This window comes from Ambystoma mexicanum, chromosome 7q, assembly GCF_040938575.1.
Source record: "Ambystoma mexicanum isolate Mex_15411 chromosome 7q, UKY_AmexF1_1, whole genome shotgun sequence".
Classification (NCBI taxonomy): Eukaryota; Metazoa; Chordata; class Amphibia; order Caudata; family Ambystomatidae; genus Ambystoma; species Ambystoma mexicanum.
Genome location: NC_090941.1, coordinates 983,396,680 through 983,419,705, shown reverse-complemented (window position 1 = coordinate 983,419,705; position 23,026 = coordinate 983,396,680).

Below are 23,026 nucleotides of genomic sequence, written 5' to 3'. Positions count from 1 at the left end.
GCATCTTCACATTGCACCGCATCCTCCTGCATGTTCCCGCCGCACTCCGGCACCTAAGGAGAAGACAAGAACAGCAAGGTGAGCCAAGGGAATATACAGAGGAATACCCCCCATAGACTTACCTGATTTTACCACTGGGGGTACTATTCTTCTTCACGGGTCGGCGCAGCTTCCACTGCATCCTAGCCGAACCCCGGCCCCTAAGGGGAAACAAAAGGACAGCAAGATGAAACAAGGGACTAACAAGGGGAACCCTCCTCACCACAAAAGACTTACCTGATTTTACCGCCGGAGGCATTATTCCCCGAGACTTCATACTTTCTCTCAGCGCCTGAATAAGGGAGAAAGCAACATGTTACATATGGACATTATTTTATCGAACTGTGTTGGATAACACAAATCCTTACCAGAACATTACCGGTTGCCACGAGGAACTCTTCAGTAGGGTCAAGCTGCAACCTGCAAGGAATCGGGCAAGAGTGAAAGTCATACATTTGAACTCTAACGAACTACATACTTACGGCGTCTTGCCAGGAATATCGGAGTCAATATTGTCCTGGAACTCACCAATTCCTTCGAGCCAGTGAAGCAACTGGTAATCTACGCGCCCCTGCGCTCAATGCAGGATGGAGAGCTCATCTTTTCAAATCATCAGGTGAGACTATAAGAGGCGACATCCAAGGTGATCAGTGGGGAGAACAGCGGGGTGGGGCGATTTACGCTCAACTCCACGGGTGGTTAATTCCCTTTCTCCATTTGCAGAAGAATATTCCTATGGGCCAAGCAAACGAAGCTAGGTGGGCCAGTCCAGTTTGTCATCTCGGCCCTACGCGTCACATTGGTGGAGACTGCAGTAGTCCAGTCCAGATCGACGCCTCTGTGCGAACCAGGTGAGCATAACACTCCCTCCCCTCTTTATCTATGTCTTAGCTCTTGCACCATCTGAAATGTCGCCAGGCCGAGTACGATAGTTAATTTCACATCTTTACTGTTCATGGCCTGTAAGAATGACATTAGGTCCTATGTGACACTCACTGGTGTGTGGAGAGAAATGCTCCCTCTTATGGTCTCGTTACAAAGCCTACTTTAGCCATACACTGTCTGTGGTCCCTATGTTTTCAGAGATATTTAATCCGTGGTATCAGGTTATTAGTTGTGAAGCGTGATGTTTGGGTACTGCTGCCTAATATCAGTCATGTTTGACTGTCACTAATGTACACAGTAGGTTCCAAGAGTACTTTGGTGTCTAGTAAGGCTGGCACTCATTCCTGGTGTTTGGAAACAGGGCATTTTGGCGAGTTAGTGATTTCCAATCAGGCTCAGACTCACTCATAGGGCAATACTAAAAACGTAAAATGCTTGCGTGGGCCCATTTTTTGGGTCAAAGTGCGGCACTTTTTTGGCCAATGTGGGGCAGTTATATTAGTTACGTACTTCACTATGCAGCTAATAGTTTTGACAAGTATTGCTGAATAAATATTGTTTAAAATCACCTTATATCAAAAACCTCCCCATTCGATACTATTCAAACAGCGTCACAAAAATAATTAATTAAAATTTGCAACTGTGGGCTACTTTTTTCGTTGGAGTCCGAGACATTATGTTAATGTCTTTTTTTCCTTTGCAGCAAACAAATAAGATTTCAACTTAATTTTGAGAAACTTGCCATCAAGCAATCAGAATAGTAGTCACCTGAATTCTCCCCCAAGGTAAGTTTACATATTCGTTCGTCCAGCCATGTTCATTTGACCAAGCACTTGCTGTTGTGTTGTTGTGATATCTTTCCCTGTTATATACATTACTGCATGGCAGTTCTTCTCTAGCCATTAAAGACAGCAGCCAAATGGCGAACATTAGTGGCGTCACGTGTTATCACTACGTGGCATTATGTAGGTAGCTGAGGTCAACTGATGTTTTTTTTAATTCATTGTACCTAATTATTTCTATAAATCACAGGGAAAGCGATGCACTTTTGGTACAAAAACAGAGCAGGGCATACGTCCTTGACAATGGGGTGAGAGAATTTGACTTGCAGACCACATGTTGCAGGGGAAGGTACTGAGACTGAATTTGAAGGACAAAGTGGATGTCATGCTTCTTCGAAGTGTAAGTCATCTCCTCTTGTAATGTTTCCAATAGGCTTCTCTGACATTGAGCAATGCCCCGCAAAAGCAAGACCGCTGAGGATTATGCACAGGAACACAAAGATTTTACAGTAGAGGAACACAATGGAAATCAATTGTTAATTTGCAAGGCTTGCAGAGTAACAATTGTTTTAGTTAATGGAAAGACTTCAAGCCGAATCGCTGAGCATGTTTCTTCGAAGACGCACTTAAGGTTAAAAAATCTGCCAAAATTTGAAAGTGGTTCACTGACCCGTTTTAAAAGAAAACGTGATGAGAAAAAAGATCTGGCCCATGAATTTGCACGCGCCTTAGTGCAGGCAGGAACCAGCTTGCACCAGGCAGATGGCCCGATTGGTAATCTTTTCCGCAGACGGGCCGCAGCAGCCACAACATTACCACGATCCACGCAAATGTACGAGAAATACCTGCCTGAGGTTTTTATGACAGACATTGCCCACATCAAAGAGTTAGCTCAAGGCGACATAAACATTTCAATCACTGTTGATGAAACGCCCAAGATGTATGGTGATCCGACAGTGGCAGTCCTCTTCACTTTTTGTGACCCAAAAAGTGGATGGGTGCGCCGTACGATCATGGCAGATTTCGAGGTGGTTGAAACTTGCAATGCAGTTTCAGTTGCAGCATTACTTCAGAAAGTCCTCAGCAAGTTTGGGAAAGATTGGAGAGATGTAGTGTACGTTTGTAGCGATTCAGCAAGTTATATGAAAAAGTTGTGTGATGATCTGTCCAAGGGCAATGCTGATTTCAAGGCCTTCCCCATGTGCGACCCCTGCCACTTGCTTGATGGAGTTTTAAAAGCAGCCTTAAAGTCCTCAGATTTGGTTACAGGTGTAGTTGACTTTGTGGTCCATCTGGTGCACTATTTTGAAACGCAAATACCCATCATTTTGCACTTTGTATGGCATGAAAGAAAAGGTCATCCCAACTGTCTCCTTTAGCCGTTGGTTCTCTGTATTAGAGGCAGTGAATGTCATACTATTGATTTGGCGACCTTTTACCGATTTCCTCCTTAAAGATGATGCCTCAGGCAAGAAATGTGAGGATCTGAGAGCGCACATTGATAGTGAGGTGAAGAAAAGTACTGTCTACTGTGTGCTCAGATTTTTGCAAGAGAACATGACCGCTGTAGTTGATATAATGAAGAGGTTGGAATCCGAAAACACATATGTTTACCAAGTGTACAAAGTCATTGGTGTGGAGGTCAAACTCTTATTTGAAAGAAAGCTGGGTGACACTTTCAGTGACTTCAGGCCTATAACATGTGCACTGTTGGAATGTCTGCCACTTGGCAAACAAAGGACTGTTGAGGAAAAGTTTAGGATATTCTACGCAACAATGCATGTAAAATGGCAAGCAATGCTGTGTCGAAACATTCCATCAGCCACCATGTCATTCGAACTGAGTGAAGCCTCTTTGTGGTATGCCATGCAAGTACTAGATCCCTTCCGCGAAAAAGAATTTAGTCAACATTTTGAAAATTATGCATTTATTTTTAACCATTTTAAAGACACTGGGGGTCATTCCGAGCATGGAGGTAAGCTAAAAACCATGCCGTAATGATTTACCGGCATTGTTTACCGCTACATGCTATTCTGACCCCTCAGACCACTAATTACGGCACCGTAAACTACAATGCCGTAATTATCGGTCTTGCGCGCGCCCCACCATGCCAAAACTAGCAGCATGGCGTAAACCGGAGCTGATCGCAAGTAAGGAGCACACGCAAATAACGGCCTCCTCAAGCCTGTAAAGTACCTTACCGGCATGGAGTACATACAGGCATCTCAGAGAAGGAGTAAAGAACCCTGAGCAGTGGTTCCCAGAGCCACAGGTGCACACAATCAGCACAGGTGGAGGGAATGGAGTCTGCCAAAGCAGAAAAGGAACACACCCACACACCACACCCCCTTCCACACCAAGATGACACCAATAGAACCAGCAAGGGCACAACCACAAAAACTTCAGCAACAACACCAGGCCCCACCCTTTGAGGAAACACAGGGGGAGAAGTAGGGGGAGACAGGCCCTGCATGCATCACCAGTGCAGCCTCTGTCACCACCCCAGCAGCCCCCATGCACACGCAGCATGTCCGGCCACTCAAGGAAAACCCTTAGCAGATAGACACCCCTGACCACCTTGACTGTGACACTGTCACCACCATATTTGGCCTGAGACATAACGAGATAAGCGAGCAGCATACAAATATACACTGCTAACCTGGCACAAGTGACAGTGTTGCCTGTGCCCCACACCCATGCCACAGGCACCTACCAGCACACAGTGGTGCCCATGCATGGCATGTCACAACCGCCCATTACACGGACACATAAACAAGTGCTTTTTCACCTCCCCAAGCACACAAGGGCCTACCAATCCCCAACATGGACCACCCAGGAGATACACAACAGTAAAGCTGGACCTCATGCATATGGAGGCATGCCAAATGACATTGGTGCCCCTGACAGCACCCACGTGTTGTATGTGGACCAGCATGGCATGCAGGTGGCAGACAGCAACTGCAAACAATACCACTCCCCCTACGTGCAGATGGAATGCAACGCAACTAAGAACCGCACACATGGGTGTGCCCGACATCAAAGAACTACACATGACTCAAAGGGCCAGCAGTTCACCACGCTACCGTGCCACTTGTTCAACATGCAGGATGACGTGCCTGGCTGCCTGTTGAGTCGTCTGACTGTGTCATGCAAGTGCATTGGTACTATGAGGTGGGTGCCTGCATGAACCAACTGGGTTGAAATGATGAAGCCATCGTACAATGTTCACCCCAACAACCAACCTGCCACAGAACCAGTGCAACGGCACATGAGAACAGATTACCGCATCGATGGAATAAGGCACTCACAATACACTACATCTCCACCATCTGACAAGGGCAAATCCCACTACACTTGCACCACTCATTGGCGGCCACCACAACCGTAAGCACGTATAGGAAGACACACTGCATATGCACAATGTGGCTGCCCCAGCATGGCACCACATCGGAGACCCATCCCTGGGAGTGGATTGAACTGAGGGCAGCAGGGATACCACACCACGTCACCGGCATGGCACACCCATAGGAGTGTTGGGATTCACCATAGTATGTATCAGAGCAGGATGATGACCATGAGCCACTGACTACAGCCATCACACCCAAATACGATTCTACACAGTACACAGCACCACATGGATATAACATCAGGACAGCAGCATGCATCAACGGAACATGTACCACGAGATGTCCATGCCATCGTTCACGGACCATCTTGAAGACGCAACCCCCCACAGCATTCCATTGTATTGGACACATATTGTGTTCATGAATGTGCAGAATGCATCCATGGACATGTGCATATGGCCATCAGAGAAACCCTGCCATGTCAGACAAGTTCAGTTCTCCACCATGACAGTTCAAACACTCACCTTATTTGGCTAGACATGCAGCTGTTGGTGGCTGTCCCTTGACACCATGGTACTGTCAGTAACCCACAGAACAGGCCCAAGGAGCACTAAAACACTGGCCATACCCGTGCATGCGTGTAGATGAAGCAGTCACCTGGCTTGCGTAAGGCACATATGAGTTGGCGAAGCAGGACTGGTGGGTGACCCATCCACTGCTATCTGGTGTCCAAAAACACCATGTCATATGTGTAGCTGAACAAAATGTGCATCCCTACAATTGCGTCTCTCTCCCCTGACATGGTACTGCTACTACCACATGACGATGTGGCAAAGGTGGAGGAGGAAGTGGCAAGAAAGCATCATGGAGGCAGTGCACTTGAGGGACATGTAATGCGCCAAAATATGAGTGGACAAAATGTCCAGAACACAAGTCAGTAGAGGGTGGCATAACATGGGCACACAGGGCACTGGATGTGTGTATACTTGTACACCATGCACTGTCAGACGTCATTATACACATGCTCAATGATGAATGTCCACAACGGTTGAACTTTGCAACACCAATAGTGTATTGTGAAAAAGGTATTAGTGAGAACATTATCTGCAGCCCCCTATTCCACCCAACCCCATGACAATCCATCACCCACCTAAACCCCAACACCACAACAAACCCCCACTCCTCAACCCCCTCCCCCCAACTCCCCAGCAGTGGTCCCACGTAGGACGTAAAGGCCACATGTGGCAGCAATGATTATTGTTTCTTGCTCCCCTGGCCCGGGGGAGGCATATCCCTGCGCTGCATGGAACGGCGAGTGCGTCTTGCTGGGCTGCCTTGTGTGGCCTCACTGGATGCGGGCGTGTCCGCCTGCTCTGGCTGGGCATTAGAATGGCCTGCCTCAAGGGCATTGGCTATGCGACCAAGGATGTGACACAGACGGGTTGTGCTGTCAGTGACAGTGTCACACAACCGGTTGGTGCATTTGGTGAGTGCCTGCCGCATTTACCTTACTCCATCATGCCATTGAACCCTGGCCTGGCGGTTGTCCTCCATGAAATCTGTTATGAGGTCTGCCAGCTGATTCACTCGACGTGTTCCGAATGATTGAAAACCATCGCTGAAACCACTTGCCCCTGCATGCTCGGGCGAGGGCTGTACCGGTGGACTTGGGACATCATAATCATACCCCTGCGGGTCTATTTGAGGACTACGGACAGGTGTTGGTGCATCTCCATAGTCACTACATGAGGCCAGGGGTACAATGCAGGGCTCCGGGGTGTGGACTGTGTGTTGGCCGTCCTCCTCGGACACCCCACAGATGAGTGACGGGCTGACCACACACTCGTCAGGGCCTATAGCAGCAGCCTCCCCAGAGGTGCTCGACTGTGACGATTTTGTGGTTGGCATTGTGGCTGGCGCCAATACTGGGATGGATTGTGGTGGGGCAGCATCCAGTGGCCTTTCCGGAGCCGGGGGGCTGTCCTTTTTGGTGCAGGTATTCGCCTGACCCTGCCACTACCCATGGAGGTGCTTGGCCTGCTTGATTGTGGCTTGACGCTGTCATGGTCAGTGCCTGTGGGGGTAGAAGAGAGGGACAACATGAGTGATTGTAAGATGTCCTATTTGCATACATGGCTGCATTCACATTTCAGTCAATTGCGGTTTGTGGCCTTTTGGGTGTAGCTACGGCAGTGGTACATGTGCATGAGTATGTCATGTACGCATGTTTGGGAGTGACTCATCGTGGCCTGGTTATGTGCAGTTTGGCTGGCACAATGCCGAGCCGGCTGCACAGTGTGCATGATGGGATGTGCAAGTTAATGCACTATGGTTGATGTGCGTTATGTACTCTCACTTGGCCCTTGATTGCGTGGGACTTGCCTCTGCATTAGTTGGATGGGGGGGATGAGTTGGATGGGGGGAGGGCAACACGAGAAGGTGCCTTTGATGGCCCTTGGGGCAGTTTGAATCATGCAATGGACATTGGCAGTGTACACTGTGGACACTCACCTCCTTTGGCAGAAGTCATTGCCCCGCACTCCATGTTCCCCACGCCCTCGATCGATTCTGTGCCAATCAGAGCCGCACATGTCTCCTCCCACGGCTCTCGTTGCACAGGGGTACTTGGACCGCCTCCCGTCTGCATGGCCTGACTCCGGTTGCTGGAGAGGAGGCCCCGCATCCACACCCGCAGTTCATCCCACCGCTTGCGGCAGTCCCTGGGGGTGTGGGGGTGTTGCCTACAGCGCTCACCCTCTGGGCAAGTTCAGCCCAGATATTCTTTTTGCGGAGGATAGACTCCCTCTGCATGTCGTTGCTGAAAACGACATCTGCATGCTCAGCCAGGAAGTACACCATGGCCTGGAGTTCCTCTGGGCTGAATCTCCTCTTGCTGATGCGGTCCGCAGCCTTCTTTGGAGCTTTCTGCATGTTGGTAGTCGTCTGGTCCTTTTCCAAACTTTGGTTTGCTCCCAAGGGTGCTGGCGGATGAGGATGGCAATGGATTGTGTTTTTAAAAATGGCCGCCACTCTCCTTCCCGTTCCTGTGCGATGACGTAATTTCCGGTTCCTTTTTTTGCGGTGAGCGTAATTTACGGCATCCGTAAATTACGGTCACCGTTATGTACTGACGCTACTGCTTCCAAGGCGGTGTTGTTATTTACGTGTCGTAGCATGCCAGTAGGGGGTTTGCGGGTCGTTTAGCGGCAGGCCGCTCGGTTCTTTTCCGTCATGGCGAAAAGCGTGTTTCCGCGAGGTCGAAATGGGCCGCAATTAGCGGTCTGACACCAGGGCGGTGTTGTACTTTACGCCATGCCGGAAAATACCGGTACTTACCTCCGATCTCGGAATGAGGGCCACTGAGACTGTGTGCAGCCAGTTTAATGCATATTTGGCAGAGCCTGTGCCTGAGAATCTGCATCTTCAGGTGCATGAGTATTGGCTGTGTGTTGGATATTTTGGCCCTGCCCGTTTCCAGTGCCAATGTGGAAAGGTCTTTTTCCCAAATAAAAGTCTTTATGGGAAGAAAAGAAAGGGCATGGATGGGCAAAGAGTCCTTGAAGAAGCATGATTTATAACAATAATTTTCATTTGTAGGAATGCAACATATTACTGGATTAAGATGAAATTGTTTAGAACATCTCACATTGAGAGACTACCCTACATTTGCATGCAATGAAGCAATAAAAGAACATTTCTGTGTTTACACCTGGAAAAACAGTTGTCCGCTATTTTTTGAAAGGGGCAAATGGGAAAATACAGATAAACACAGATTCTGCAATTTTTTGAATACACTGGCAAAACACCCCCGGAAGTAAACAAAAATAAACACCTAAAACAGGAAACCCTAGTCATACCTAAACCAAACTCAGTCAGGTTAGGCAGATCATCATTCTCAGCCTTAGCCCCCACGCTGTGGAACGCACTCCCACCCCAAATCCGCCTAACTGAAGATCTAATGTCTTTCCGCAAACTACTGAAAACTTGGCTCTTCCCTTAAAACCAACCCGTACCCAAACTAACCCAAACTGAATAACAACATCTCAATGACACCAACCCAACAAACTACTAGATTTTGAATTACAATAAGACAAATAACAATACAACATCAAGATCCATGCGAGAAATCAACAACTAATAACCGCTAATATAAACTAAAAGGACAAACAGATTAGAACGAGTAAAGTAGCTCAAAGCAGTGAAGTGAAAAAAAAAGAATAAATCATACGAAAACAGTAATGAGGATTAAATTAATGAAATGGATGTAACGAATGCAATAGACAAAATGAACAAAATGGGCGAAATGAATAAAGAGAAGAGGATGGAAAGATGAATACAAGAGACTGATGAGTACACAGACAGATGCCACTGACTGTATGAGTGCATGGCATAAATGGAAAGTACAGAATAGCCGATTCAAGTACATGAGACGGGTGAAGTGCATGAAACAGACAGAGAGCACGGAACGGATCCAGTGCATATGACAAGTGACATGGCCTGAATCGATAATGAATGAACGAAGTGAACGAAGTGAATGGAGCGGATGAAATCATTACAATGGATGAAGCGGGTGGAACGGATGAGTGCGCTGAGCAGATGAATGCGTTGAGCAGATGTGTGTGTTGATCGGATGAGTGTATAGAATGGATGAGTATGTTGAGCGGATGGGTGTGTTGAGTGGATGGGGGGTAGAGCGGATGAATGACTAGAGCGGACGAGTGTGTAGAGCAGATGAGTGCGTAAGTGTGGAGGAATTTGTAGAACGCAGGAGTACATAGAGCAGATGAATATGCAGAGCGGAGAAGTGTAGAGCGGATGAGTGTGAAGAGTGGATGAGTGTGTAGAGTGGAGTGTGTAGATCGGATGAGTGTGTAGATCGGATGAGTGTGTAGAACGGATGAGTGTGTAGAGCGGATGAGTGTGTAGAGCGGACGAGTGTGTAGAGTGGACGAGTGCCTAAGTGCGGAGGAGTGTGTAGAACGCAGGAATGCATAGAGCAGATGAATGTACAGAGCGGATGAGTGTATAGATCGGGTGAGTGTATAGAGTGGATGAGTGTATAGAGCGGATGAGTGCCTATGAGCGAACGACTTTGTAGAGCAGATGAGTGCATATAGCAGATGAGTGCGTGGAAAGAACAAGTGCATATAGCGGATGAGTGCGGGGAACGGATGAGTGCATAGAGCGGATGGGTGCAAAGAGCAGATGGGTGCGCAGAATGGATGAGTGCGCAGAGCGTAATGGGTGCGCAGAGTGTGATGGGTGCGCAGAGCAGAAGAGTGCCCAGAGCAGAAGAGTACGCAGAGCGGAAGAGTGCACAGAGCAGAAGAGTGTGCATAGCAGAGAAATGTGTAAGAACGGAGGAGTGTGTTGAGTGGATGAATGCGTAGAACAGACTAGTGGGTAGAACGGACGAGTGTATGGAGCAGACGAGTCTGTAAGAGCGTATGAGTGTGTAAGAGCGGAGGGGTGCGTGAGAGCGGAGCAGGGCGCAAAAGTGGATGAGTGTGTAGAGCAGGAGAGTGCGTAGAGCGGGTGAATGCATAGAGCGGGTGAGTGCATAGAGCAAATGAGTGCATAGAGCGGATGAGTGCATAGAGCGGATGAGTGCGTAGAGCGAATGAGTGCGTAGAGCGGATGGGTGCATAGAGTGAATGAGTGCGTAGAGCGGATGAGTGCATAGAGTGGATGAGTGCATAGAGCAGATGAGTGCATAGAGTGGATGAGTGTGTAGAGCGGATTAGTGCATAGAGCATGTAGAGCAGATGAGTGCATAGAGTGGACGGAATGGGCGAAGTATGTGGATGGAATGAGTGACGTATATGGATAGAACGGGTGACATATTTGGTTGGAACGGGTGACGTATGTGGTTGGAACGGGTGACGTATATGGTAGGAATGGGTGACATATGTGGTAGGAACGGGTGACGTATGTGGATGGAATGGGTGACGTATATGGATGGAATGGGTGAAATATCTGGATGGAACACATGAAGTATGTGGAAAGTACTGGTGTAATATGTAAAAGGTACAGGAACTATGTGGATGGTACGAGTGAATTACGTGGATGGAGTGCATAAAACAACTTAGAAATACACAGAATGGATCCGAGTACATGGAACATATTCGAATGCATGGAACGGATTCAAGTGCGTGGAAAGGATTGGAGTACGTGGAACAGATTGGCGTGCGTGGAACGGATTGGAGTGTGTGGAACGGATTGGAGTGCGTGGAGCGGACTCAAATGCGTGGAGCGGACTGGAGTGCGTAGAGCGGACTGGAGTGCATGGAGCAGACGGAAGTGCATGGAGCGGTCTGGAGTGCATGGAACGGATTGGAGTGCATAGAACTGCGCGACTTACATGGAATGGCTTGGAGTGCATGGAACGTTTCAAAGAGCAGGTAAACATATCATATCACATCACCATGCTTACTCTCTTCTTTACACCACCACTCAACTAGAACACAGAGATACTATGACACCATTCGGTATAGCTGTTCTCATACCAACATCTGCCGCATACTCCACATCACTCTAACCAAACACTGCTGACAGCCAGGCGTTCTCCTCAGCCACAATCGGTCTGGGTAAATCTTGCCAGAACGAACACATACTCGTGATCTCTCAACCACCACACCTACCGCTAAGCAATGGGAGATTTAAGGCAAAGGGCCCCGTGGGCAGCACCTGATACAGGGCCCTAGGTGGGCAGATGAAGGAGGCAGAGCTTTGGGTGGGCAAAGTTAACTCTGGTCACAGTGCGCAATGGCAAACTTTAGAGACAAAAGCAATTTTTTATTAAGTTGTCTTCATTACAGTTACCTAGGGGTCTGGCTAACTGGAAACAGCTGGGCCTGCTCAGCAGGCTTGGCTATTAATGCTAAATATTGTAAGCCTAGAGAACATACGTGTTGAACAAAGTGGTGTCATTCTTTTTGTGCGGGTGGTGCTGCAGCCATGCACTGCAAAACAGCAGAATTGTATAGTGTTAAGCTTTTGCTGCACGGGTTGGAGAGTTAAAAACTCGGATCTGTACAAGGGTGAACTAGTATGGAATTTCAGAGCCCTTTACAATATTTTGTATCTGCTTGTACTTCAGATGCAAAATAGATCAATATGGACGCTGTTAAAAAACAAACAAGAAGATCATTGATGTTTGTGACAACTGTGTGATGAGCTGCTTGTGATCTCTGCAGGACCAGATGCTGTATCTATTAGTTTATTCATTTGATTTTTGCCCGAAAGAGGATAGAATGCTGTGACACTCCCCAACCATACCACACCCTTATGTGCCCAATTTACAAAACGTTTCCAATGGGATTTTTAGATTGAAAAGTACTTTTGTAAATCAGGCCATATGGCGCCTTCTATGGTAGGGCTGTGCTCCGTAAACTTCCTAAATAAAGGAAAAGTAAAAAAGAAAAAGCAACACAGAACAACGTGCTGATGTGGATTGTCATGATATTTAAAAACCTTCACATTGGAGCATGTATTTTGAAGGAGAGACTGACATTTGTATATAACAAAGCCCTAACCGTGTGACAACTAACATGCAAAACACCCCACAAGAACTGCATTGTTTTTTTTTTCATCAGTGACCAAACCCCTCTCTATTTCGCACCACCTTGTTTGGCTTTGTTTATGGTGTGAAAGCTGTCACATAAAATCCTGCCATGTTCCCTCAGGGCTGACAAACAGTGTTAAGATCCACAATGAGCCACACGGTCATGGCACGTGTGCTCTCTGGCAGCAGTCAGGGGGAAAGCGAGCAGAGAACTCGCCGCTGCAAACCAGGCCCACCACAGCAGAAAGGGCCCTATGCTGTGTGGAAGGGGCGGGGCCTAGCACCGGGGCCCGCTGCCATTTGTCTGGCTGACGAAAGCTAGATCCGCCTGTGCCGGTAAGAAGCAGCTATTACACAAATGCCACACCAGCTGCACACGTATCCGGTGCTCACATGCACCTTTGACTCTCTCTACTCTCTCTACTGACTTGAACTTCGGTTCCCAAGGGCGTGGCGTTCAACCTACCAGCGCCTTCAGACCATACTAATGGTATATAAGGTGCTAAATAAATGCAAAGTAACATAACATAACATAACATATGTTGGCTGCGTACACAAATATGGGGTTGCATGGGAGTGTGATTAGGCAGGTGCGATGTTGGATAGGTGAGTGGATAAGTAGGTGTCAGGAAGGGTGGAAGTACTGGAGCAGGGTAGGGAAAGTCCCCACATAGGCACATGTAGGTCGGTGTCAGTTGGAAGATGTGTGGGGTAGAGCAGGTGGGTTTGGTGGATAAGTAGGTGAGGGGTAAGGTTGATAGACGTGTGTAGGGTTTAAGGAATGTGTGGGTTTCAAGTTGTGATTTAGGACAGGTGATTGTCAAGGTGTGGGTTAGCATGGGTAAGTGGGAAGGTTTGGGGTTGACTGGTGGGTATGTTTAAGGTATGGGATATTGTGGGTGGGTCGGCGCATGGAGTGCACAGTGCGTGGGTAGACAGGAGAGTGGTCAACTGTGTAGTTGGCAGTTCTGGCATTAGGGTGGGTGAATGTCAAGGCCATTGTTGGGAATTAAGGCAGTTGCAGGTAGGGTGATTGGGTAGGCAGTTGCAGCGTAGGTTGGATAGGTAGGTGCAGTCGGTAGTAATGTGTGGCAGTGGGGTACATGGGTGGTTGGGTAGCCATGTGTGGGATAGGTCGGTGGATACACCTTTGGGGTAAAGTGGGTGGGTGGGCTTAGGCTGGTGTATTGTGAGTGTACATTAGGAAACTGTGAGGGAGAGGGGATAGGCAGGGGTGACGTATGCTAGGCAGTTGAATAGTTTGATTTGGAGTATACGTTGGTGTGGAACAGGTTTGTAGTGCTTAGTTAGGCATGTAGGTGGACATGTAGGTGTGTGGTAAGTTGATTGCATAGGCAATTGTGGAGTAGACGAGGTAGGTTGCTAAACTGGTGAGGGGTAGTGTGGGCAGGCAGGCATTGGGTACAGTATGTTTGGGAGGGGGTTCAAGAAGTTGTGTGGTAGGTTGGATAAACTTTGCGGCTTTCTGCTCGACGGGCTGCTGGAACATGGAGTCCCCATCTTTGCCATTGTGACAATCTCCAGAGAAAGTGCCACGGTCGCCACCCACCGTGGAGATCATAACGGCACTGTTCGGCACGGGTCCTGACAATCCATCAGTAGTTGGACCAATTGTCAACTCAAAACTTGACTGTGCGGGTGCTTTGTTCGCCAGGCCCCCGAACTACCTGGCGCTTCACCTTCAGACTGCACACAATGCTGCAGTCTTTCTTGTTCTCAAACTACCAATAGACTCTGCAATATCTTTTGCCAGTCGTGGTCTGCATTGGTTACCAATACGTCTTCGTTTCATCTTCAAAATCCTGTGGCTGGTATATTAATGTCTCTATGGGCTTGCTCCGTCCTTCTAGCTGACCAAATCGAGTTATTTCAGCCAGTTTGCTCACATTGAGCTTCTAATATTCTTCCTTTGACTGTTCCCAGGAGCCGTATCACCAGGGGCGACAGATATGGAATAATCTTCTTCCATATATAATCTTCTTGTTTCCCTTCGTTCCTTGGAATCACTGGACACTTTCCAAAAACGCTTGAAAACCTTTCTCTTTGCTTAATTTACTCTTCCATCTTTTACCATAATTGTCAGCATTAATACCAAAACACTACTTTTCCAGAGGCAGGGTTTTCTCTGCACAGTGCATTGAGTTAGAAGGGGTGGAACACATTGCACTCCTGGAGCCATGCTGTCTGCAGTGTACACACAGTTCGATGCTGCTGTGTTTGGCCTCATTCTCTAGTTACTAAGGCACTTGAGAGACACGTGATCCGCATCGACATGCCCACCATGGAAGTTCAAGTTACTGGGGTGGGATCCCTTGCAAAGGACACTGCATGTGGGGGTCAGGCGTGTCAGATGTGATGCAATTGCAGTGAGCAGAGTGGCAGACAAAACGAGTCCATTGGTGCTCTTGGGAGCACCAGGACACCTGTTTGCTTACCTCATGGCAAGCCATGTTGTTATGCCACGTGCAGTGTAAAATGTCTCTCAAAATGCCCGTGAACAGAGCGGTGGGCACCTCAGAACACTGCATGGCCTTGGGCACCTGCATCTCATTAGAATGTCTGATTGGCCAAAGTATAGTAACACCAGTTCTCATTGGGTATTCTTGGGCAGAACGCTGAAAATAAATAAGTACATCAGTGATACACAAGCATTGTCAGTTTCCATGCCAACCAGTTGCTTTCCAACAATCCTTCTAGTTTCTTCCTTCTCAGTTATATTGGTTTTGAGCACAGGCTAGCATATGTGTCAACACCAATGATCAGGATGCATGCCAGGAGAACAATATCTATGCAACCCCGCTGACAGAGGAAGTTCGCATGGGGAATCAGAGAGCAAGCACCACAGTGAGAATAAGCCAGGAAACTGCCATGGAGCACCTCATCTGTGAATCATCAAGAAAGACAAACTCCAATTGAATAAGAGAGCAAGAAGCAAAACAGAACCCCAGGGTTATTGGGTGAGAGTTTTATGTAGGGCTTTCACTTCATGTTTTTAAGGACCAGGCAACTTGTCAAAAATGATCAGGGGAAGCATGCTCACGCCTAAACAAATCCCTTACAGAGTAAATGGTTCTGTTCCAATGGGTGCAAGTTACAATATTTCCACTACTCCGAGAACACTACGGCATTTTGCTTAACTTTCTGATGTGACCCAGGGCTTCAATATCTGATCCACATCCATGATTTATAACATTGAATGTCCATGTTTTGTATTTTAGTAGGCCTGTGCTCCAAACACATAGAAACCAATCTATTATTTTACCCTATATTATTGTTGCCTCGGAACTGATTGCTTTATGAATTCAATTGGAGGTACAGTTCTTCAGTTCTTATTTAAAATCTCAAAGCACGTTTCATATCAATCTGCCTGCGCCAGGTCTCCAGTGGAAGGGATGTATGTGTCTGTGAGCAGGTCTAGAAAGAAGAGATCCATCAAAGTGCAAAGATTCTGATGGGCAGAATAGTCAAACATTGCAGTAAAATGTCATTCTTTGACAAGACCGGAGGCGATCATTATGCTTTCTCTTTTATTGCCACTTCCCACAGCAGCCTGACTTTCAAAACTCTGAACTTCACAACTCACAACTTTCTCTTCTTTTTTTTTTTTTTTTTTAAACACAAGAACAAAATAGAGAAAAGAAACAGTCCACAAGACTACTGCAACTTGGGACTACAAATCCCCGTAAGTCCTCAAGGTCCCTGTAGTCTTGACCTTTCCTTTGCACCAATCCACAGTCAGTACAGTCCATACCTCACATCCTGCCCATACTCCTTCCTGTTTCGTTGCTGCTTCCTCAGCAGATAAGCCTTGTGTTTGATTGCTCTGTCTTTTGGTAGTGTTGGGAGGTTGCATTACCTTGGGAGCATTACGTGGGATAGCTGAACAAGTGTTAGGCACGAGAGTATAACTGTTGGCATTACCTGTTTGGGTGTGTTTGGCTCATTAGTGAAGTGGTCGCGTTGCACGTTGCAGGCAAGCAGTGCAGGATAGATTTACAGAGCGGGCGCCGGGACCGCGAGTCATCTTGCTTGTGCAAGGTGACCAGCGCTTCCTCTGTGTTCCTCTATATTCATTTTCTTCTGAAATTACCGGCATTTGGTAGCAGCCGCTCGCGGGGCTTTAGAGTAAAGCACCCACGAGTGGGAGCGGGTCACGTGACACGCGCATCATCACGCATGCGCAATTTTATTGTTTAAGCAAATTTCGGCGCCAGTGCCTCGTTTTGAGTCTGTTCACGGAGCCTACGGATTGGGGATATTGCAACAAGCCTCTCACTTAGATTGCCCTCTGCAAGGCATTGGCACGTTGTGGCACATATAAAAAAAAAAAAGAGAGGAGGAGAGAGAAAGAAGAACAAGTGGCCAGTATTTGTCTGCATACTGAGAGATGGAGGCCAGTTCTTCACCTGAGTACTCTGAGGAGGAATGGGACACTGACAGAGATTTGTCCCTCAGTTTTAAGAAAGTCCTGGGGGATTTGCTGTCCGTGGCAGTATCCCAGGGGGTCAGGCCTATCCAAGAGCACCTTGAGGTGCTAGAATCCCTCCTCTCAACGACAGCTCCCAAAAGAAAGGTGAGGGAGCTCAGCCCAGGAGAGGGCACGGCACGTCTCGAGGCCTGCCTGAAAAGCGGGCAGCTGTGCAGAACGGGGTGTACAAGACCTGGAAAAGCCCCCACTCTTCTACCCCCCGGTCACTCAGGGGTGCAACAGAAGCCCCGGGAGGTTGCCGACCCGTTTGATAAGCTAAAGGCAGCTTTCCTGGGGAAGACGGCAGTGCCAGACCTCGGACCCCCTATCCCAGGGGCGCTAAATACAGGAGCCGCTGAAGAAGGCGGGAGATCCTCGCAAGAAGAAGAGGAGGAGGCCAAGGAAGGTCTCAAGGAGGAAGGCAAAGTGGACATTGAATGTGGAACGCCTCAGGACACGGAAGAGGTTGAGGATTTGGATGATATCTTCGACCCAGATAGTATAAGGCATCCAAGGTCATCTGAATGGATACCTTCTCCCAGGGTAGCTCAATACATGGCCGCGAGGAATCGCAAGCCCCTGGAGAAGGAGGTCCGCTTTCGCATGAGGGCCGAGTGTCCGAGGCCTGATCTCCCGAATAAGGTTATGGAGACACCAGAGTTAGATGCCAAAATGGTCACTTTTGTAACGAAAGCAACAAAAGATGTGAGGCGAGGTGTCGATCGCGCCTGGAAGTCCTGCCAGGACAAGGTGTTGGACATGGCAGGTCCGTTAGCGAAAATTGTGGACCTGGCTGAGAGGGCCAGGGACACAGGTGTCCCAGTGGACCCAAGTGCGCTCGCCAGCTGGGCGCAGAGGGCGGTCTGCTTCCTTGGAAATGCCAGTTGTGCGCTTTCAGTGGAGAGGCGACAAAGCTTGTTACTAAAGATCAACAACAAACTGGGGGACCTTGCCAATTACGAGGCAGGCTTAGCGGCCAAAGGGCTGTTGTATGGTGAAGCTTTCGTTAAGGAGATGTCCCGCTTCGTAGGGACCTACACAGCGCTAGAGAAAGCGCAGTCCTCCATTCGCAAAATGTTTCCAGGGCGAGTTTTTGCTGGGACCGGTCAACACAGAGGTTGCTCGACTGGTCGTTCCTTCGCAAGACCGCCTCAAGGACTCAGGACGCAATACTGGGAACACAGGCAGCAGGATGCCTTCTTCCCCGTCAGAGGGAGAGGTTTTCGAGGAAGAAGAGGCAGAGGGAATTTCTGCCAACAGAGTGCCGCCGGAGGTAAGCGCACAGAGCGAAGGACACCCCAAAGTAGGGGGGCGCACAGCAAAGTGTATAGACAGGTGGCGCATGTTATCAGGTGATGCATGGGTTTTACAAGCAGTAGTGGGGCTGAGATTAGAGTTTGTGAGTATTCCTCGTCAGGGCCGGGTTCCAAATTGCATGAGAATGTCGAAAGAGGAGGAAGGCCTTCTGCAGAAGGAGCTTTGCGCGCTAGCAGAGAAAGGGGCGATAAAGAGATGTCCAGATGAGAATGTCGGGTTTTACAGCAATATGTTCCTCGTGCACAGGAAAGGAAAGTCAGGGCCGGTGATCAATTTAAAAGAGTTGAACGGGTGGCTTGTGTACAGGCATTTCAAGATGGAAGGTATCCATCTGTTGAGGGATTTGCTCCACAAGGGAGACTGGTTGCCGAGATTAGATTTGAAGGACGCCTACCTTACCATCTCGATAGAGCGGGAATTCATGGATTATCTCAGGTTCTTCTGGAAGGAGCGAAGCTGGCGTTTCCCGTGTCTGCCTTTCGGGCTTGCTTCGGCACCCTGGGCTTTCACAAATGTGATGAGACCAGCAGCGGAGGCCATCAGGAGCAGGGGTATCATGATTATTATTTACTTAGATGATATCTTGGTACTAGCTCAGAGCAAGGCGGTTTTGAAGGAGCAAGTGATCTGGCTCAGCAGTCAATTGTCTTCCCTGGGATTTCTGATCAATCAGGAGAAATCAGATCTCGATCCGAGACAGAGGATGGAGTTTCTAGGGTTTGTGATAGATACCAGAAGGGCCACGTTAGAGTTGCCTCAGCAGAAGATGAGAAGTATAAAGAAAGAACTGAGGATAGCAATGGAGCAGTCGGTAATTTCCTTACAGAGTTTAGCTCGTATAGTGCGGCTGCTAGCTTCGTCTATTCAGATGATTTTTCTGGGACCTCGGCATCACAGAGGTTGAAAATCAATCATCTGGGAGAGGGAGTGAGATATCACCAGCTGATACCTCTGGGCGAAGAAGGGAGAATAGAATTACAGTGGTGGCTTCAGAATATGGATGCTTGGAATGGCAAAGCCGTATTCGGCGAGGTGCCAGAGATAGTCATAGAGTCGGATGCAAGCAAAGCAGGTTGGGGCGCCAGGTGCAGTCAATTGCAAACAGGAGGTCACAGGTCAGAGGAGGAGTTAATGCTGCATATAAACTGTCTGGTGTTATTGGCAGGTTTGTTCGCTGTGCGAGCGTTTGCGAAGGACAGGGTGAATTGTTGCATTCTGCTGAGAATGGACAATATATCAGCAGAGGGCTATATAAATGAGCTAGGGGGTATGAAGTCCAAGATAGCAAAGGACTTCTGGCATTACTGTCTGCAGAAGAGATTAGTGATAGCGGCAGAATATCTCCCAGGTGTTCAGAACACGATAGAGGACTGGAATTCCAGATATCTAATAGATTCCAGCAACTGGAAGTTGCACAAGAGAGTGTTTGAGCAGTTACAGAGTTTGTGGGGTCCGATGGAGACAGATCTCTTTGCCTCCAGACTGAACGCTCAGGTGGTGAAGTTTTACAGCTGGAGACTGGATCCCGAAGCATTAGGGATGGATGTGTTCCTGCACGATTGGATATGCTCCCTGCATTATGCTTTTCCCCCTTTCATAATGATAATGAGGACCCTGGCGAAGGTGTGTCGAGAGCAGGCGGAGATGGTAATAGTGACGCCGTTCTGGAGGTCTCAAGCATGGTTTCCGATTCTGATGGAACTTTCTTCGGATTTTCCGAGACTAGTTCCATGGGAGGCAGACCTACTCTACGACCCGTTAGGTCAGAGGCATCCCTTAATTCAAGCAGGGACTCTGCATCTGTTAGCCTGCAGGATTTCAGGAGACGATGGGACTTGCCAGGCCTTTCGAGAGAGGTTGCAGATTGTATCAGAGATTCCTGGGCCCCCTCTACTCTTAGGAGCTATGACGCCTCTTGGAAGAAATGAGCAGGATGGTGCGGACAGCAATGTGTTCATCCCGTTTCGGTGTCTGTAGTTCATGTGCTTAATTTTCCAGCTGAGATGGCAGCGAGTGGGAAAGCCTTTCATACGCTTGGAGTGTATAGTTCAGCTATATCAGCGGAACATGAGAGGTACGAAGGGCAGCCTATCGGAGAACATCCAGCGGTGATTAGACTTTTAAGAGGTGTGAAGATGTGAAAGCCGCCAGTTCCCAAATATTCTGTGATGTGGGACGTTGAAAAGGTTTTCCGACTCTTTAAACAGTGGCCAGATAATAGGAGTTTGTCAGCGAAGCACTTGCCAGTCAAGTTGGCTATGCTGTTGTGTTTAGTGTTATGTAGACGGGTTTCGGATGTGAAAGCATTAGGAGTGGATAGGAAGATCTTCTATCCGGGAGGGGTAGCCTTTCAGATTGCGCAGAGAACCAAGAGCACTTCTTCTGTTATTTCGTATCCATATTTTCCAGATGAGCCAAAGCTGTGTGTAGCTGTTGTATTAAAGAGTATGAGAGAGTGACTGAGAGTGTGAGAGCAGCAGGTGTGCGGCAGTTGCTGATTGCGCAAAGGAGGCCTTTCCAGGCAGTGGCTACAGCCACCATATCTAGGATGGTGCGGGAAGTCATGTGCTGGGCAGGCATTGACTTGGATATGTTTGGAGCGCATTCAGTGAGAGGAGCAATGGCTTCCAGAGCCTTCGCGGCAGGAGTGTCCTTGCATGAAAGCAGCAGACTAGTCTTCAGAATCTACGTTTAGAACTTTTTATTTCAAACCAGTAGATTCTCTAGCTAAGACGGTGTTGGAAAGCTTTGAACAAGCATAATGATCGCCTCTGGTCTTGTCATAGAACGAAGATTACCAAGGCAGCTAGCGCAGGTAGTCTTGATTCTATTAAAGACACAGAGGCGAGCATTATTCCCACCCTAGTACGCGGGGAGGGAACGAATGAGAGTTTGAGTATTCATTTCTTGCCGTAGTTAATATTTTGAAGGAAGTGAAGGAAGGCCTTGAATTGGTTATTTGTCTATTTTGTGTGATGTCTAGTAACTGGAGACTGCGTATTCCCGCCCTAATAATGTATGTTTCTGTGTTGGTTCTAGGTGAGGAAGTCAAGAACAGTTGAAGGAGAAGCTGCATTGGAAAGAAGGAGAACTCCTGGTTGGGTTCAGATTTGAGTGTAGCGGTCACCGTTCCAGTTATGTTTAAGGAATTTGCAGTTTATGGTTATCAGATCATCAAATAAAGAGGAAGGAGTATGGGCAGGATGTGAGGCATGTACTGTACTTACCGTGGATTGGTGCAAAGGAAAGGTCAAGACTACAGGGACCTTGAGGACTTATGGGGATTTGTAGTCCCAAGTTGCAGTAGTCTTGTGGACTGTTTCTTTCTTTCTGTTTTGTTCTATCGTTTAAAAAAAAAAAAAAAAAAAGAGAAAGTTGTGAGTTGTGAAGTTCAGAGTTTTCAAAGTCAGGCTGCTGTGGGAAGTGGCAATAAAAGACAAAGCATGATGCTCGCCTCTGTGTCTTTTTTTTTAAAAAAAAAAATTTTTTATTAATTTCACACACAACATATAACAACACTCCCGGCATTTCCTATTACATGTGTTTTACATTATACCGTACATGTTTGTTTCTTTAATGTCTTCTCCCCTTCATCCCCCAAAAAATAGAGCACCACTCTTTGTACCTCTGCTATTAGTTACTCTGGGTAAGTCCTCCTCAGGGTTGTCAGGCACAGTCGGTGGGGTCACTACGGGTGCACCCGTGTAGCGAGGCTATCATTTGTCTCCATTCCATTGCTGGTCCCACTTCTTCTCCCTCTCCCTTGATGGCCGCCTCATACCATGCCATTGTCTCTGCATCGGCCCACTTGCGGAGGTCCTCCCACCACCTCTCCACTCTAGGTCTGTGAGTGGCTTTCCAGCCCATGGCGAGTCTCCTCTTGCCCAGGATGTATGCTAGGTCTTTGAGTTTGCATACGTGTTTCAGTTTTCGTGGCCTGGTAATTCCCCCCAGCATGCATGCCCGCATGGATTCTGTGTCTAATTTAATCCCCTTCTCAGACAGCTGGAGCTTAATCTCCCCCCAGAATTTCCCAACCTTTGGGCATGCCCAATACATGTGGATCATCCCAGCGTTCTCTTCGCCACACTTGGGGCACCTTTGTGCCTCTGCATTTCCAAATTTTGCTATCATACGGGGGTCATGTATATCATGTATATCATATATATCATGTAAGTGACATGTAGTTGGATTTGTTGTAACCTGGCATTTCTGGAAACCTTCTTGTGATATTTTTGGGCCCTCTCCCATTGTCCGTCTTGCATGGCATCTCCTGCCTCCTCCTCCCAATCCCTCCTTAGATCGGTGAGCTCTTTCCCCACTCGTAGCATAGTTAGTTCATAAATCCTGGATATTTCGTGCCCCCCCTCCGAGATGTCATACATTGTTTCAATGGCTGTAACTGGGAGCTCTGCCAGCACTAGCTCGGACCATGTTTCTTTCACTCTCTTGACAATTCTGTTATACGTGATGCACTGTCCTGGCTGTACCACTGTCTCATCCACTATTGTTTGGAACTCTAAGACCCCCTCCCTCCTGCCAGATATCCCCCAGGGTGGCTAGGCGCACAAGCTCGCAGTATCTTCGGATCATACTTCTGAGT